Raw genomic sequence first — 19,974 nt, forward strand, 5'->3', positions numbered from 1 at the left:
TTGGTTGTCTATTTTGTATGCATAGTGTACATAAATATTTTTGCTTTCACAGTATCTTATTTTTTCTTAGAACTCATTTCAGAATTGAACTGAAGCAGATATGAGAAAGCATAAGACGAGATCTTAGTTTCATTTGTGGACTGTATGCTGCTTCATGCTTCAGTCCTGAAACTGAAGCTTTCATATTCACTGTTACTGTTTGACCACCTCTTTTAAACTTAGTAAATTCGGCATCTTATAATACAGAGGAGTTAGAGAAATATCTGAGTGATGTGTTAAATTTTCTACCAGCTTCAGATCTTTTTTGGTTTCCACATCTAACAGGCTTCATGTTTTGATTCTGTGTTATTGTGGTAAACACAGAAGAGCTGTGTAGTTTACTGGGAGAAAAATTGTGCTAAGTGTTACAGAAGAAAATTCAGTCCTGCATTTTAATTGGTAATTCTGGGCAGGCTTCTTAAAGTTTTTGTCTTTGAAGTTGCCATTTCTATACTTTGCATCTCTGAGTCTTTATAGCTTTGTCTTAATTAATCTTTTGACAGTTTCTGGAAGATTGATATTGGCAGTGAATTTTATTGGTGTTATTATGAAATACTTATGCTTGTAACTGACAATAATCTAAGCTGAAAATATATGAAAACCTCTAGACTGGAAGGCTAATAGTTCTATTAAAAATATTTGTGTTCTACAAAATAATAGCCTTGGTCCATTTTGTCAAATTCAATACTGCTCTGATCTATGGGTATTTTGGGTAGCTGTATCGCAGCACTTGTCAACCATCATCCAATCTTCTTCCAAAAGAATGTTTTTCAACACTTTTCATTCTGAGTGCATCATGCTGTAATAACAACATTAGCTGGAGCCAGTTTTGGTCATAGAGAAATGGAACCATCTCATCAGTATCCTACCAGGAAAGGATTTGTCAAAGAATTTGATTATTTCAGTAATCTGCTGTCAGGAAGATTTAAAGATATTGAACTGAATCCTTCCCTCTGAAATTTGCCAGACCACTGTTTAAAAACAGATATCCTAGTCTTAACGTTTTGGGAGCATTTATAGTCATTATACTATTACTCTACCTATTGCTAAGTGTGTCTACATGAGCAACACTGAGCAGAGCCCATAGCTCCTTTACTTGCTCTCTACACCCTGTACACATTGAGTGGTGAAGAGGAATAGGATCTGGAAGATCTGAACAAGGTGGACTGGAAAAATAGATGCTCAGGTAGTGAGGAGTGCTCACGTCTATCAAGTGAATGAAGCTATACTACGGGTGGGAGCAGCAGACATCATTCAGGTAGTGCATTGACCCACCTCACTTCTGCTCGCTCTAATGACACTCAAATGCAATTAAAGCCATCAGTTTCACTTTGTGACTTAACGGTAAAGAGCAATTGTTTACTAGATATGTACGATCATCCTTTCCACTCAGAAGAGGGAGCCAGAAAGCCAAACTCACGGAATCCTGGGGGCTATAGAAATAAGAAGGCTGCTGAGAACACACACATGCAAATGGCAAATTTGATTACAACGATGGGCTGTCTGCTTTGCAGCTCCTGGAAGCCCACCCTCAGCCATAAAAATGCAAAAATAGTGCAACAGGCAATGTGGCAGAACAGGGTGCTCTGTATTCATTCACAATTAGGTGTTCTATTCTGTTGTCACCAGATGCTGCCACGCACATTACACAACAGAAATGGGATTAGCAGGAATAACAAAAACCTGTCAAAGCACAAAACCATGGCCTAGTAGTCCTGACAAATTAAACAGTCTACAATGAGTGCCAGAGCATGAAAATCATTCACCCTTCCTCTTCTATCTCTCAGAGTTAGGCAGTAAATGCCTTCTTAAAGGCAGGCCACCATGTAGCCAACGCTAGAAGAAGGGGGAAAAAAGGCATTTTTCATTTCTCATTGAGCGTACAATAAGGACAAACCACCTGACTAACACATATCTGAAAGTTAATGTTTCATTCTGCTAATTACTGAATAATTGACATGCTTCTAGTATGTCCTGAGTAACTCTTGTTAGAATGCTGTTATACCTATTTCTGAACTTAGAAGCTTCCATGTAGTGCCGTTAGCTTAATTTGTGTCCGTGTGATACAAGATAAAATAGGCTCTCTGTGAATAACTCCATGAAACTCATGTTTTGATCATTATATTCATTCTGGTAGGTCATCAACACAGGATACTGGAAGATTCAGAGGGTGAGAGAAGACTGTTCGTACAGAAACTAGTTCCAAGGCTGGAAAAACCAGGTGAGTTTTTTGTATAGTGCTCTGGGACAGCTGCAGTGTTTTCAAGTTTTTAAGATAAGAACATTGAGATCGAGTCTGCTATGGCCTGTTTTATTTATATTGAGTTTAATAACAATGTCATTAAGCTGGGCAGCCAACTGTGCTTGAAATTTCTCTAGGGATCTGTGACAAGTTGTTCTTCACAACTCAGTTGTCCATTCTGCATCAGATTCATGTCAGAAGAAGTGACTTGTAACAAGCTTTTTCAAGTCCTTTTTTGAGGGTACCTTTTTGGTTTTGTGGGCTGCCTACCAGTGAATTATCTTAGTATTCTCTGTAGATGTTGATAATTGGCCACTCTTATCGCATCTATGCAGCACATTAACTTGAAAGTTTTTCTCCTGGCCACTCTCAGTCATTATTTGCTGGTCCTAAACTTGATGCACTCATGTAGTTGCTATAACTTAAACTGTATGGTTCTTTACTTTTGCTGTAATTTATAATAACAGAAGTGAAAGGACATCAGCTGTGGGAAAACAGGATATAAGCAGCTGGAAGAACAAAATCTTTAGATAGGTTTCCAGTTGACTGGGAAATATTCATGGGGCTCTTTTTCCCCCATACACTTCTGTATTCTCACTTTTCTTCTTGCCTAAGGAGTGGCAGATAAGTCACTGGTGCTACTCTAAGTTTAGATGCCCAATTCAGCAAGGGTGACAAATGTTATTTTCTTACCTATTTCCTGACCCCATAACATTTCCAAGATTTCTTCTGGGAATTACTTACAGAAGATGTATTTCTTCATCTGTGGCACAAAAACCATTTTTCCCTTTTATTTCCACCCTCTGAAAAAGTCCTTGGAGTAATAGATAAAACGTCAGAAATAATTAAGAAAAATACTGATACATACTGTGGCAGAGAATTATACCTTTTGAGATGGTTGTTGTCATCATCTGTAGTCAGTCCCCTGATAGATATAAATACCAACTTTATCACCTTGTTTTAGATGATGATGTGTTGAATTGATGTTGATGAAGACTATATTTTGGAAACTTCAATTAGAGCCAAAGAATGTTTCCAGGGTGAAGCAGAAGATGTGAGATCAAAATAGAGTAAGTAATCATGACAGAATACAGACATTCCTTTATACATTACTTACTTGATCCTGTTCGTGAAAATCCTTTCTTCTCTTTTTCATTCTGAATTTTTCTTTGACTTATTTTTATCCTAAACACTACTATGTATGGAAAGTAAACATCTCTCTACATGCTTTTAGTGCTTAGACTGCAGCTGGTGTTAATACGTTCAATATATTTAACAGTCAAAACAGCAGTAGACAGGTGACAGTGGCTAAACTCAAAGTGCTTGTGTCAGCTGGAGGATAAAATAGGTAGGTGCTGGTTACAATTTAAGGAATTTCCCGTGATGAGGTGGCTCCATAGTATATATGCTAGTACTGTAGCATCCCTGTGCATATACAAAAAAAAAAGAAAGCCAGTGGACCGGAGACTTTTCCTGTGGTATATGTAAGGCAAGGATGGTTTACCTTGGGGTTTTCGACAGAAAATTACAATCAAATTTGCCTGCAATCAATACGAAGTAACAGGTAAAGCTGGCATGACATGTGAGCTGACAAGAGATTGGCTCAATCTTCACAGACTTTCCTGCATAAAAACTTTTTTGCTGTCTGGTGTGGAAAGCACGTATCTACTTAGTACGTGACTTTTACTTTGGGGCTGAGTGGTCTGTTCAGATTATTAGGTATTTATGTGTTAAGAAAGAACCCTTTTGCCCTGGATTTTTTTTTAAAAAGGTCGTGTTTGTTTTTAAGGGAAATGAATTGTGGCTAGATTTATTGTACCATGTACTCAAAGATCAAATCGCATGACCAAAAGCATTTATATTTATAGGAAATAATATAAAGGAGCAAGAAGCTTATGTGCAGCTTAAGTGTTGAGCATTTATCTTTTTCAAAATGCATTAGAAAGGCAAATGGACTTGGAATGCCAGTTAAAAAGCAAGGATCACTTGCTATAATTTATCACTTTTTGTATTTAGTTAGATTTGAAGGACGAGTTATAATGCCTGCAGATCAACTTGAATTCTCTACTATATTTTATTAGGTACAAGGTAGCAATTGGCTGCATAAGGGACTAAAAATTGGTCCTAAATCCTCTTCAATTTTTAAGTGATACTTGTGTATTCTTTGATTTTTAAAACGCCTCAACAGCTACATCTACATAGTATTGGAATCCTTAACCTACTCAGGAAAGGAGCTCTGTATAAAAAGCCCCATGTGCACATGCAAACCTGTGAAAGTCACTCGTTATCTTTTCTGCAGGCCTTCGAAATTCTGGGCCATTGTGACAGTGCCTAGGGCCAGACATCTCATGGTCTGTATTAGACTTAGGCATTGACTGGGCCAGAGCCCTCAGCAGGGGAATGTTTCAGGTGTGCTTTGTTCACATGGTTTGTTGACAATCCCTCAAGTCAAAACACTGTAAACAATGCCTCCTATTTTTATTTTTTGGTTGGCCCACAACATCAGAAGTGGATATTGGTGGTATGGCAGTAGAGGCTGAACCTTCCCACCAATGTCCAGGTACATGTTGCTGCCGTGTGACAGCCAGCAGCAGAGTAGTCTCAGACATGGAAGTGCATACGGAGCAAAGATGTGTCCTTGAGTTCCTCCATGTGGAAGAAAATGGCTGACATTCATCAATATTTGCTGAATGTTTATGGAAACCAAACAGTGGTGTAAGCACAGTGAGGTGGTGGGTGGTGCCTTTCAGCAGTGGTGATAGTGAGTCACCTCCAGTAGTATGTATTTGTTATGAGTGCACATTCAGGTTCTTGTTAGGTGCTGGCAAAAATGCACAGTTAATGGTGATGACTGTGCTGATAAATAGTGTTTTGTATCTGAGAATTTACTCATCAAATGATGTTGCTGTTCTCTTTGTAGCTATTGTCGTTTTCATGGAAATAAATAGGAGGCCGTACTTTCAGAGCAACCTGTGTGTGTGTGTGTGTGTGTGTGTGTGTGTGTGTGTGTGTATATACATTCCAATGCTCAGAATGTAGGTTTCTAACCGTCAGTGTCAATTGTACTGCTTTGTAGAATTACTTCTGCTGGTCTGCACTATTTGCCAATTAGATCTTTCTTCTGGTCGTGTCAGAAGGTGTTCAGTCTGTGGTTCAGATCCTTAATCAGTGAAATAGGGGAGATAGTACTTAACCATCTTTATTAAACAGTACACATCTCAGATGAAAGTCTGGTAAATCCAAAGTGTAGTAATAAATATTATAACTCTTAATATGGCACTGAAATCCTCATAGAATTTTCTCTACCACATGCAGATTTTTAAAGGGTCTGAACTGTAAAATAAATAACAGTTAATGGCAGTGCAAATACTTAAATCCTCACAATATACGCTCTGCTTTGCATGCCATATGACTTTTGGTGCCTGGCAATTGTTTATGCACCAGCTTCCCCTGCAGTGCTGCCTATATATGTATATATAAAAAGAAAGGAGAACCACAGTATTGTGCTTAGCAGACAGCTGCTAAATAAATCTGTACCAAGCAGTGTCACCCTCAATGAGGCAGAAATCATAAATCAAATTTTAGAAATGATACCAACCAGAGCAATGTGGCATTGTGAATCTTTTGTGAGAGAAGAAAAATTCTTTTTGCTGAGTTTTGTTTCATCAGTTTTAATAATACTCAAATTTTTTCAGTGAGAAATTCATGCCATGTGGATTTTTTTCATTGAAATATGAAAGCAGTGTACTCACATCCAAGTAAAATTAAATTTAGAGCTTTTTTCCCCCCTCTTTTTGCGAGATAAATATAGTTAATACATAACATAAGTATCAATTCTGACACTGGAATATCAAGCCATTTTTATGGAATTGCATGACAACATTATAAAACACAAACACTTGCTATTAATGTTGTTGGCATTGCTTTAAACAGATGAAAGGGATGCTTTCCTTGTTATTCAGTTGTATTTTGCTATGTTAATATATGATAAATACACAGTTGTTTCTACAAGTCCTTTATAGGTATGGCACCTTAATATTTTAAAGTAAAATTTGATCCATCTTAAGTTGCAGCATGAGTTCTCATTGGCAGCACAATGTTAATAAATCATCAGAGCACCATTGATCAACTGACTTATTTAACACTGCACAAACAGCACGAATTTTTACTGGGCCACAAAGTCTGTGCCATGCCTTTGCCATTAAAAGAGTTAATAACTTCACGCTGATGGGTTATTAGATTCTCTGTAGCCCCAGAGTTAATATGAAAAATATTTAGAAGGAACCTGCGGGCAAAGCATGAGTCAGGTCTGTCTATTTAAAATCTCTTGAGCTATTGGAAGTGAGACATTCAATGCTACATCTGTGAGAGCCTCAGCTTCTACTGGAGAGATGATTCTGGTCCTTATAACGTGATTATAGATTGACAGGGTCTCATTCTTTTCAGTCTATTTTCTACTTCTGTTGTAGGGTACCAGTTCCCAAGTGCTGTAATCCTTAACCAATTATCTTGGACGTTACTCTGACTAGGCTCATTACATGTTTCTCTGCACTCCATTCCCTGCTCATCTTTCTTTGATGTTGCATTTTCATACATTTCATTCCTCACATACACATTCAACCTACACTGGCCTTATTATAACTTCCACTATTTTTGTAATGAACTGGCTCTCATTTTTCTCATTTCATGTACTGAAAAGAAACTACTGTCAAATTGGAGCCATTAATAGCATAACTTTTTCTCTCTTGCTAACCAGAAATACTCCAACCTTCACCTGATAAATTTAGTAAAATTTGATATAATTCTGGCATCTTCAAAACACCAACTTGGCATCTAAAAATTAGGTCTTAATAAGCAGAAGAGCCACAAAGGCTCACTCTTCTCTAGAAGAAAAAAAAAGAAAGAAAGCCACCAGAAATGTTCAGAGAATAATTCAGCCTGTAGCAGGTGAATCTTAAAATATGAGGTGAAGATATCTGAACCTTCTCCCATCTCTTCCTTGGAAGATCAGCAGAAGAGCAAACCTGGATGCATGGAGTTCTGATTTCGCATCCTTTACATAAGGAATGGCTGGATAGGCCAAAAGGCAAATTCTTCAGCCTGGGAAATTGGGATTGGAAGATGTATCCTTGCTGCATAAGAAACATTTCAAGCACCATGACTGCAGTGGAGAGGGAGAAGTGCCTACTGTTTTCTTCTGGTACCAAAGGCATATGTTTAACGAGGGCAGCATTTGCAGACTCAAGAGTAGACCACAGTGTGCCACAAACTCCACACCATGCTTTTGCTGTTAAGAGAGTTAATAATTTCCCACTGATAGGTTGTTACTCTGTGATGTCCTCATGTGCTGTGAGGTACTTACCATTAATGGGAGAAGTTCACGGAAGACAAATCTTCCAAAAACTGCCAATTGGAACTCTCTACAATGCAGATCTTTGGAGGATGGAAGAGTTTCCCGGGGAAAAATCACCAAATGTTTGTTTCTTTCCTGCACTAACGCAGGCATCCACTATTGGGCACTGTAAGTGGCAAACTGGACATCTTCGATGAGCTGGTAAGACTCTTTCACAGCCTTCATAACTGCAGCTATCTGCCTAAAGTTAAGGGGGTGAATCTGTGCTTCTGCTTGCAGCACGTGATTGTGGGTTCCCTATAAAGGGCCTGCTCCTCCAAGCCAGTTTGCACATACACATTGGTGTTTGATAAGGGAAAATTCTAACGTAGCATTAAATTGAGTTTTAAATAAATGAACTGATAGAAATGCCATCTGAATGATCACATCTCTGTTCAGCGAGACTGGATTTCCTCCTATTTAAGGGAGCTCTGATCTAATTTTGTGTCTTCCCACTGGATTTTTATTTTTCCCTGTTGGCAGGGTAATGGGTTACTTTCTGGTAAAACACACAAATATTTCCTAACTGCAAACCATCATGTTTCAGTGGTTTCAGCTTTTCAGATTATTATCTGCAACTGTTATTACTAGGCTATTGTAACCACCACTTTTTTCCAGATTGAATGCACTGCTATTTGAACTCTGATCCTACAGACAGAGCGTGAACAGCACCTTTAGTAGGACAGCAAATCTTAACTGTTAAACCATGGCCATTTAATTGGTTGTAGTCTCTTTGTATGTATTGAATACTTAAAAAAAAAAAATGTGAGCTTTGATCTTTTAAAAAAGGGTGAATTCTGCAAATTAATATTTTTAACCATACTACTAACCATGTAGTATGTATATACTGAGTTTGTGGGACTGAATTTCTGATAGTTTTTCTAATTAGAGGCTAAGTTTGGGTCCAAATGGGCAGGCAAATCTTAATGACTGTGTAAACCACTAATCACATCACTTGTCAGATCTTGATGTGTCTTCAATTTTTAATTCAGTCAGAAATCCTTAAATAATTCAGGTATTTTAATTAAAGAAAATAGGGCATTTAGATGATTTTTAAAAATTACTTTATTTTATTTTATTTTATTTTATTTTATTTTTAGGCCAGGGAGTATTTATCAACATTATTCCATACTTTCACTTTTCTCTAGTATATATATTTTTCCTTTCTTGGTATCTTCGTTTTGCATTCTTACTTAGTTACATATTTTTCTAAAAAATGTGAATGTGATCAATAAAACCCTATGGCTTCAAAGTGTTCTTATTTATATTTAAATCCTTCCTCTCACCTGCTGTTTGTTGCTTTTTAGTTATGTCACCAATCCCACTGGAGCTCAGGAAATCTAGCTGGTCCTCTCTAAGCTGCCAGACATATTCTTTTCCCATGTATTCCCATGTCCCTGCAGCTTCTGATGTAAAACAGATTTAAGTTTGTGTAGAGCAGAGGTCAACATGAAAGCTCAAAACAAAACAAAAAAAATAGCTGGCATTCAACTTTTAGCTCTGGTTTCTATTATAAGTCAAGGCTCTATTTTTGTAATTTGAAAATGGTGCTATTGTTCTGCAGCCATCCCTTACCTCTCACTTTCACTGATTCTTTTTTTTTTTTTTTTATGACTGTGATGTCCAGTTTAGATAAACTTTTAGCCATGTTGACGATCGTTTGTTTGAACTGCAATTCTTTATGCCGTAATTGTAAAATTGGCATGTATTTTGCAAATTGAGCTCTATTAAGTTTTCATTTATTTTGCGAAACACAAAGCTTTGAAGCCATTCCTCTAGTTCTCCTGTAGTTATTTGCAGTCATGATTTTGAGTCCTTGCTAAGAGTTGTGGGAGTAATGGCCTAATGGGATCCCTTTAGCAACAGATTTTGTGAAAGTTAATCTCAAAGTACTTCAATTTTTATTTATTTGTTCTGTAATGTTCTGTAGCTTTGTAGTAACACATCCCTTTCTGAATGCCTCAGTAAAGTAGCATGAGTTGTGTTGAGTGAGAGTTAAATACTACATGCTATGGCTCACTGTGTTGGACCATTTTCCAGTGTTGTGTATATGTATTCAGTCTTTTGCATTTCCTGGTCCTTTATCAGATGGAAATTACAAGTAGAGATGTAATTCAGTGCTGCCCTTAACATCATTAAACCCTGTGGCAGTGGGTAAATCCAGATCTCAGTGTGGTCTTACGAGACAATTTGGCAAAGAAACTTGTGCTGTTTTACTGAGACGATGAGATTTGGACAAGGACTCTGTCTCCATTAAGGAATGAAGCCCCACATGCATGAATCTGCTGCATTTTAGCTTACAGGGAACATCTCTACATTAACAAGGATGTATGCAGTGTGCATGCTGACTTGTGAAACATTCAGCCTCTCCTGGTCTTGTAGGGAGAAGTATGTACCCTAAGCAGCCCTAGAGCTGCTCCATGCTGCACTCCAAGGTATTTGTATTTCTGCTGTTCTGTTCAACACAAATTGGTCAGTACTCAAGCATGAGTGTGAATTGCTGTGGAAAAATAAGTACTTTTTTTCCCCTGGAACTTCATTCAAACTGCAATAATTAATTACAAACTAGAATTAAGTTCCTTATATTACAAAGACTTAGGCCTTAGTCTGTAGTGGGTTGGGAATTGAACCAAGATCAAATGGATAATAAAAGTATATTTAACTTCATGGAAGCTCATAAAAGATTGTCTTAATTAGGATGAGTAAGTAATGAGTAAGGATGAGCCCATAGCAAAGTCTGAGGAAGAACTTTCAGCTGTGTGTTTGGTATTAATTTAGCACCTCATTCACTTCTGGATAAATGTGATAACTCTTCCATCATTTGTCATTTATTGCTCTTCTGATAGTGATGGTTTCTTCATGCACATGGAAGATATGATGGAAGGTGGAAGGCAGATAAAAAGGCATGGCTGAAATAGAGCCCTCTGAAAAAATTTTTAATGCATGTTAAGCTAAAAAATTGTCATGGCCCTACAGCATTCAAATGGTTTTGATTCTTTTATTTATAATGAGAAATTTGTACACTTTGAGCAGTTTGGGGTTGGTTGTGTGGTTAATTTTGAAGTTGCTTGCTATAGCTGTGTGAATCTGAGAGGACACTCTGAGACCTCGTACACTTAGAATAAAATCAGGAGATCTGCGATGGACATTGTAAGAAGCAGTACTTTATCATAAGAGAAATATTGCCAGTACGGGTCATTTACTGGTAATTCTGAGATAAAAAGGAGAAAAGGATCTGACATGAGACTTGGATCTAGGATGCCATAGAGAATTCAAATAAAGAGAATCCATGGAGGAATCCACTGGAGATTTAACATTATTATAATGCTCCTCATTCCTTGCACAAAAGCTCTACAAAAGCTTGCCAAAGTGGAGCAAATTTTAGAATTTTCAACAAATGCTGCTATTAACCCATGAGCTTAAAGTTATAACTTTCATTTTGAAAAAACTTTAAATAATAGAAGTAATAGAAGCATCAATGTGCAATGCATATATAAAAGCTAGTATCTTGTTTTCAAACATCATTTGATATTAAGGTTTATGAACATTGGCTTTTTGTTGTTAGACTTAATATATCACGTATTCTCTGTTGTTGAAAACAAAAACTAAATAACAGACTTGCATATAATCTTGAGCTGGCAATATTGTCCAGATGGCACTCTTTTCCTCCAAACTGTGGCAATCCATCTTCACCCTTGTTTCCATATTAATTACTCATCCGCATTATTGTATGCTGATTAAAGCTAAAAAAACTAGAATTTCCAGGTCCTGTTCCTAACCCTCTTGCACTACAATACTGAAACACTGTTGTTTGTGATCTTGGCAATTATTTTTTGTGTGTGATAAAATCGCCATAAAGGTATGCTATACATTCTGGTTAAAAATAACGGTGTGAACATTCTGCACAACTCCACAAGTTAAGCTTTGTATTTCAATAAACTTGCGATTCTTCCTCTGGAAATACAAGATGGAACCCCAAAACTACTACAAATTTTCATTTACTAGGTCTAGTGTCAGTTGAATGAAACACTGTCCGAGGAAGGTTGTCTGGAGGCAAAATTTCAATCAATACCATGGCACGAGGTAAAAGTTCATGTGGTAGTGAAAGCATTGGAACTACTTCTATTCAAGGCATTATTGCATACAAGTACTGCAGTGCCATATTCTGTTTGCCGGTGTGTCAGACTCTATCCCCTGTATTGTGTCGCCATAACTACTTAGAGTGGTTCACCAAAATAGAAAGTGTTGTTTACAGAGCATGTTACTTCCAACAACATGCAGGACCAGTAAGACCTTATTATTTACGGGAACTTCTTCTTAATGTTTCAAAAGTTATACTATAATTACTTAAACTTCTTTTTTCTTGCTACAATCGGAGGTAAGTAGATCAAAATTCTGTCTTTGAGTTTCAAAAGAAACATGACTCCTCGGATTTTGGATTGTCTAACTTTCTTTCCCAGTGTGTCAAGTCCGGTATCTCAGGGTGAAACACTGATGTGACAGACTGCCATAATGCAATGTGTTCAACCACCTCAATGATGCATCAACTGGAAGGAGTTTCCAAAGATTCCGTTCACACATGCACACACACAAAAAAGAACATGAGGGAGAAACAGTTTGGGGAAGCGGAACATTAATCTTTTTCACATAGTTTGGCACAAATTTAATTATGAAGTATTTGTAAATGTTCAATCAATTAGACCACTTGATTGTCAAACTTATAACTTTGAAAGCAGATTATCTTTTGCAGAAGAAAAGCTTCTCTTAAGCAAGATCTTTTATGTTAACTGCTCCAGAATTAAAGTGCTACATTTTCCATAGGATGTGAAGAAAGTGCAGGAAAGAAGTGTGTAATCTCTGGTCAAATTTCAGGATTTTCATATAAATGGACTAGTTGAACCTTTAAACTCCTAAGTTTTGGGGAAAAAAAAAAAAAACTTTTCTCTTTCTGCTTTAATAAAATAGTCATCTAGTAACTCTAGATTATTTAATTTTTATAAGGGAAACTCAAAAATAATTGCAGGTAGATTCACATGCTGAACAAACTTCATGAAAGCTATTAATTTTTCCTAATTTTTCAAATACTTCTCCAAAAACTCACTTTCATGTCTCTTTTACTTGTAATATTTAAGTTCAAAATTTGGCCATTCCAGTGCAAGGTAGTGAGTGTAGTTTGTATAAATTATCGACTATGGAATCCTAAACTGACTGGAAACTAAACTGACCAAACTGAATCTGTTTCTTTGTACATAACTTGTCATCTCTGGGGAAAACAATCAAGTTATAAATCTGCAACTAGAGATCTTAATATCCACATTGTGTATCTCTTCTGTCAGGTTCTTTATTTTTCTCCCTGGATAATCAATTTTTTGCTCCTTGGGCTCTAACTACTGTGTTTCATTTTCTCATAGCACTGTCTTCTTGAGCTTTACTGACTGCAAAAACAGAAGATACTCTGCTGAGTGATGTTTTTGTCCTGTCATGTCCTAAGCTTCCACATCCCCCTGTTCAAACAAATGCCAGGTAATGCACAGCTCTGCCACAACTGAACCTCACTGTAAAACTATGCAAAACTGAGGACCTATCCCTACACAAAGGGAATGGGATAATTGTATGCATGTGTAGAGTCTCATATGATTGTATGGTACCCAAAAGGCTTGCAGAGATGTCTTAAGTGTTTAGGGTGATATTTCCAGATTGTCATATTCTGTCACAAATATCTCAATGGGGTCATGCCGTAAGATATTGAGAGACATGACACTGAATTGTTCTGGTGCCTGCTGGTCACGGTGGCAAAACCAAGAAGTTTTTCAGCTGATGTTAGGTGGGCAGAGGATAGGTGACACATTTTAGGAAAGTTATTGTATTTATTAAGGCAAATCATGTTGTGAGCTAACATCACATGACCCTTTTCTATCACACTCAATTGACAGAAAGCTTCTAGCTTCATGGAGAGTATTTGGAGCAGAAAATCTGTCATATTTAATGGGATAAATGCTTGGAATATGTCTTTATCAACCACAATATAGCTTTATGACAATACGCTTTTGTATGTGATGGTAAATTTGTGCTACTTATACGTATTGTTCACCTGAATGAATGCAGTCAGTACTGTAGTTAAGGTATGGCACAGATTGAAGTCTGATCCATCAAAGCTTGTCCTGACAAAATCTATGAAAGAAAGTTGGCCAACATGCAGCAATAGAGAGGAGTGCAAAGGTGAGTGAACACTGAGAACTACAAACGGGCGACATGGATGGTGTCCGGGCATCATGGGGGGAAGATTTGTAACTATAGAGAGAAGTTATTGTTGTTCAAACAGAAAACTGATTGCAGTTGCTCTCTCTTGTGTTCAAGGCAGTCCCTGTGTTGGCTGCAGAAGGAGTTTGAGCATGCAGACCAAGATTAGATCATAACCAGAGTCTGTCTGAAACCTTGTCTGCCAGTAAGAACAGCAGCCGAGTTAAGATGTATCACAGCAATGAGCTGCCTCACTAAAGCTGACTGAACATTGAGTCTTGACTGCCTGCTTATGACTGCACGTAACCTTTTCAAAAGCACCCAAATACCTTAGAAGCTTGATTCTCATTGCAAGTTGGATAGCTGAAGGGTGAGTAACATAGACAAAAGTCTAACTGCAATCAGATAATCTGAAATGGTCTCATAGATCTCCGAATGCTTCTTCTACCCAAGTTTCATCTGTTTGTCCTCTGTGGAAGTTGCATAGTGGCTAGACAAGTGTTAAAACAGTGTTTTGTCAGACAAATCTGACTAATTTTTGGAACAACCAGTAGTTCATTTTTTTCAAGCCCCTCCTCACCCATGTCTGTTGATTTTCTCTAAGACACTGCACTGAGCACTGCTGTTGGTGTGTAGGTGCAAGATGCTGGGCATACGTGTCCTGCTATCTGAGATGGTAGCGTGGAGTGCTCCCACAAAGCATGCAGCATGCCAGCTCTCTGTATCTCAGTGAGGACTATAGGGTTGTTGGTTTTTTTTCCCCTGTGGATCTTTTAAATGCAAGTCAGGCTTCACATAGCCCACAGTAAAAAAAAAAAAAAAAAAAAAAAAAAAAAGGAAAAAAAGAAATCCTCCACTACAGAGACAAATAGCAACATGTGGCTGAAAGATAACAGAAACGTACATGCAAGTGCTAAAATTAAATATGGAAATATGAAAATGAGGTTTTGGTTTGTTTTTTTTTTTTTTTTTTAAGCAAAAGAACTGATTCACTTGTCATTGCTGAAATTACATGGGAACCTTGTTTCCTTAGCAGCCCATCTCAGAAGAACAAAATAGAAAAAAAAAAAGGTCCGCAGATAAGAAGCACCATCTCAGTACCCAGTTGTGTTGGTTGGCTTTGGCAGTGGGAGTCTTTTGCAAAACTTTGCAGACAGCATGAAAAAAGCAACAGGAAAAAAAAAAAAAAAGATAAAGGCAAAAGAGCATATTAGAACAAAATGTGTAAGATGTAGATGTGTGGTCCTCCTCCCTTAGTCTTGTCTCCAGTCTTGCTGCAATGTCACACCTTTCCATGAGTCACTGGATTTATTTTCAGTGGCTTTTTCTTCTACTGTCATTTCCTGCATCTCCTCCTTCCCCCGGTGTCCCTTCTTCCTGCCCATAGCCCACATCTTTTCCAGATATTTAATGTAAAAGTGATTACCCCTGCTCCCTGCAAGCTTTGCCCCCACTTCTGTGATGGTTTGAACAAGCTGTAAAAAAATCACGGTGCTCAGCAACGGGGCTGGTTGTTTCTGAGCCACATCCTTCTGGAGTCTGCAGCTAAGAGCTGCTCAGGTCTTCAGAGCAAAGTGACCACTAGAGCACAAGAAAAAGAACTTGTCCCTTCCATGTTTGAGGTGCAATATCCAGACTCCCAGCAAGCAGCAGACACAGCATCCTAACATCCTCAGTGGGGTCCTCCTGTTGCCTGGCTGTTGTCACTGTTATTCTCCCCTTTTTCTGTTTTGGTGAAATTCTGAACAGTTCTGTCTTGAAAGTTAGTGAGACAGCGACATGATACATCCAGAAGAGGCTTGTGCTGAACAGGTCAGCCTGACAAGTATATCCTGGTTAACAGGGTGCTTGTGCACCTGAGCAGTATCAACACAGAAGGGGGTAATCAGAGGCAGAGGATTACTTGCTTTTTTTGTATATCACATCAGTGTAAAGAAAATAGGTTTTCCTCTCTCTTAATAGAGTAATATCATTCTCCAAATGAGAAAGGCATCCTCTTTCTTCACCTCATGTTCTCAGTGTCACCTATGCACACTGTTTCTAAAACTTGTATTCTACTTTGTGCAAATATTTTCTATTGTCTGTTTTCTTTATTTTGATACCTTATTTTCTCTGCTTCCCTCTCTGTTTACTTTTTCCTTATAACGCTTCTCTTATTAAATCTTTTCTTCCTCTTGGCCAACTCCTTTCCAATGGTTCCTGTTTTCAAGAGAGCGCCTGTAATTTTATTTATAGGCAGAGGTCACAAACCTCCAAATGACTATTCCTTAGATTTAAAATGTGTCCTTTACTATCTCAGCGATGCAGATCGTCAACACTAATTTATCTTCGTTCTCTTCCAACATGCAGTTCCCACAACCACTTCTGTTTTCCTGGATACCCGTCAACTGTTCACACTCAGAGACCTTGGAAGGGTAACCAACTTTGAAGATTTTGTAGCTGGCTTTTTGCCTGAAGGGAAACTGTTGAGTTTCATCTCATCCCTGTTGTGGTTAATTCCAGGTATTTATTAAGCATTTAATATTGTATGAGTCAAAAGGAGGAGATTATGAGATAGACTGTTTCTTGTCTTTAAAGAATACACAAAGTGTGATTGCTTCTCATTTTGCCCATTCTTGACTGGGGTCCAGAGAGGTGGGAAAGTGGAGGCACAGACACCTCCATGACCACCTTCTAGGAAGATTTTGGTGGGGGGATTAGTGTGGTCTGAGCTACACCTTCCCATGACGCTGAGTGCAGGGAACAGATAGGCATGAGTCACTGTGAGTGCTGGAATAGATTGCCCTTCCTGGGCTGGCGAAGAGTTGAGGGAAACCTAGGCAATGTAAGTACTGTGCACACTATGAAACCAAGGACAAATCAGACTTCTTTAATATGCTGAACATTTATCACTGCATTTCAGATCATGTGTGTCTTGGAATGATTGCTTTAAAAAGTCACAGATAGAAAATACAGAAGTCTAGTTCACTTGCATAATGTACTCTTTGTATATGGCTCCTCTTTTGGAATATGGGAAAGTTGTAAAAAAAGCTGCACAGAATTAACATGCAATAAGTTCCTGTATTAAATAAAAAGCAGCTTTGATAGAGAAATACATAAACACACTAAATGTTAATGTTCCAAAAATATACAGATAGGAGGCAGTCTCATGTACCTGTAAAGGCATTATTGTCAGGAGATCTATGGAATAATTTCTGCCATTCTAGAAAAGAGAACAAGGATCAAAAATGTTTTCACAGTTGCAAAAGAAAGAAAGAAAAGCCTGCAATCTCTGCCTGATTGCAGTGGTCACACCTGTTCTTCCTTTTAATGAAGAGAGAAGAGTGTTTTAAATCTCCATAATATGGTCTTTGATAACTTGTGGGAGGTCTTCAGTATAGAAGTTTTCTGTGGATGCTATGACTGGAAGAGCTTTGCCTGCTTTTACGATAGCAAGTCAGGCTTTGTAATATTCACTTCTTGTTATTTTTGGAAGGAAAAAAAACAACAACAAAAAACAACCTTGGAATTTAAAAGCAAACCAAAAATCCTCTTGTTTTGTTGTATTTTTTGCAGCTTTGATTTAAAAAAAAAAAAAAAAAAAAAAAAAAAAAAGTGAATCAATGATGATTAAAGGTGAGGGATGTTGTAGGAATGTAGCAAAGTATAACTGTCATATTGTACCAGTGGTGGTTCAGATATCACTGCACTGTATCTCAGGCAGCCACCAGGGACTGAGGATTCTGCTGAAGACAGAACCTTGTGATACAAGGTGAGGACTTACATTCTAAATGCAGGCCCCTTCTTATTTGGCAGTAATTCAAGTTAACTATAGTAATGTTGGAGATTCTTTTACTATACAAATACCTGATTTCTCTTTGTAATCTGTTGGATTTAATCTGACTTTAGTGAAATATTATGATATTGCGTACCAACAGCCTAATTATCCAAAATGAGGAAGAAAAAAAAAGGCTTTCCTTTGATTGGTTTTGAATTTGCATCTCTTTGTTATCACTGCTTGTCCTTGTGTTACAAAACAAGGAGAACAGAAGCACTAGATCTGTATTCCCTAAACCAGCCAGGGTTTCACATACTTTTAACGTGTTCCAGAAGAAGCTGTGCTATTGTTTTATACAATGCCAGTAGTACCACGGTACTTCAAACAGCTTTCTGAAACGCAGTTCTTTCTGTTCCCGCTGTTATCATTTCCTAGGACACTGGGAAAGACCCCGAGCTCTAAACGCTGGATTAAGATCTTCACTTCAGCAGCTGAGGTCAGTGGCTCCTGTCGTTCAGTCTGCACTTCTCACTCAGAGGCTGGTTTCAAACAGAGGCCCTCAGCCTAAGAAGCAAGTGGGACTTCCAGGCAGCTGTTCTGCTGTTGTGATCCTTATGAGTAATTTCTTTCCTCTTAATTTATTATGTAGCATCAAGACCTGAATTCAGAACTTTCTGTGTTTTTTTTTAAAGGGATCTTCCCCATTGCTAGTTTTGGAAGGTTTTTTGAAAAAACTATGCACCTGATACGGTTCAGACCATAATTAGTGTAAGTCTTACTTACTCTTTTTACAGAAAGCTCTTTTGCGTTATTAAAATACAGCAACTAACTGACTAACTTCCATATAAAGGGGGAGGGGAAGAAAGGAGTCACACATAAATTGAGTTACTCGAGCATAAGGTATTTTTATTCAGTTGAGCCCTTTAGTTCAGATTAGGATCATAGCTTCTTTTGAATGTACTAGTTACTTTGAGTTCTTAGTTCATTGTTGAAAAACTAACACTTGTAGACATCTCTGACAAGTTCAAATAAAAAACCATTAGGATCTTTAAATTTAAATCTCACTGGAAAGTTGAATTTACAAAAATGCCTGTCTACGGCGTATATGGATCTATACAGGAAAACAATAACACAGGTTAAGTTAGCATAGGACAAGTCTTATTTTTATTTTCTTTCTTAATATTGGGAGATGAAGAGCCATATGTGACAATAAATAACTTTGTAAATGATTCTGAGGATATAGTGGGAAGACTGTGCTCATGATGAGTTGATATAGGTATTTTTTCTCATATCTGGGTAAAAGAGATAGTTGCACTAGTGGCAGACTCACAATGAAGGTTATATTGATCCATTAATTTATCTGTACGTTTATGACATGAGAAATATAAGGATATATCTTTGATTTAATAATTATATAATAATAAATGGCACCATTTTTACACTTCTGTTCTGCTTGCTTTACAAAGAAGGCCAATGTTTTTACAGACGGATAACTCAGAACTGACCAGGAAGGGAAAAAAAAGCCCTTAAAATGACTGCATTTCAAGGAGGCTGTAATTATTTCCTTCTTTGTGACTTACAGCAACATACTGAAAGTTAATAAAGATAAATGTAACATTTACAGGGTAATAAGAGATTGTGGAAGGAAATAAACAAACCTAGGATACAGTGCATCTAAGTAAACACAAAGGTTGTAAAACCTTCAAACTCAAATATCAAGAGCACTGCAAATTAATGCTGCACACAATAGACCCTTTGGAAGCTAACTTAATCCACCCCCATGTATCTACATGAGGGCCATGCATAACAATGCATGAGCTGGATTTCCATTAGAGTTTCCTCTGCAGGCTGTCAGTTGTTTGAAGAAATAACAATTTCCTAGGCATGAAAGCTTTTTCAGAATGTTCCCACTGATGTGTAATAAAAGTGACTTTACTTTTTCCTCCCCCCTTCTTCCTCAAGCCCCTCCCTCTGAGATGTGACTTTGGGGGGGAAGAGGATGGACTTCGACCCCCGGCCCCCTACCAGTTTACCTTGCCTGGATTATCAGTGCAGGTGTTAAAATAATTGAAGGTGTGGTAGGAGATACAACCCCTAATAGCCTTTCCTATATGGAGATTACCTAGGTAGAGAATGCCAGAGTACCTGAAGAATAGGCATGTGAGTACCTTATTAACATAGCACCATTCAGCGGCAGCTGCATATCTGGAAAAAAAACCCTTTAAAGAGCCTATTCATCTATGTTAATGGGCCCATTGCACAGTACATTGTGTGGGAAATTAAGTCTCTGGCTGTGAACTTCCT

At 37.7% G+C, this 19,974-nt stretch overlaps 1 long non-coding RNA gene across 2 annotated transcripts in view; it reads left to right on the forward strand.

Annotated features, from left to right (window-relative positions):
- The window catches only part of LOC122161555, a 118,676-nt gene that overhangs the window by 31,024 nt on the left and 67,678 nt on the right, over positions 1-19,974 (forward strand). For both annotated transcript variants that reach the window (XR_006169206.1, XR_006169207.1), the window contains exons 6-11: positions 2,177-2,260; positions 3,246-3,351; positions 13,085-13,196; positions 14,031-14,283; positions 16,263-16,415; positions 18,106-18,166. This is a non-coding gene — a long non-coding RNA (uncharacterized LOC122161555). The remainder of the gene's footprint in view (positions 1-2,176; positions 2,261-3,245; positions 3,352-13,084; positions 13,197-14,030; positions 14,284-16,262; positions 16,416-18,105; positions 18,167-19,974) is intronic.

This window comes from Centrocercus urophasianus, unplaced genomic scaffold (assembly GCF_019232065.1).
Source record: "Centrocercus urophasianus isolate 14NV4802_14NV808 unplaced genomic scaffold, USGS_Curo_1.0 seq_19, whole genome shotgun sequence".
Taxonomy (NCBI): domain Eukaryota; kingdom Metazoa; phylum Chordata; class Aves; order Galliformes; family Phasianidae; genus Centrocercus; species Centrocercus urophasianus.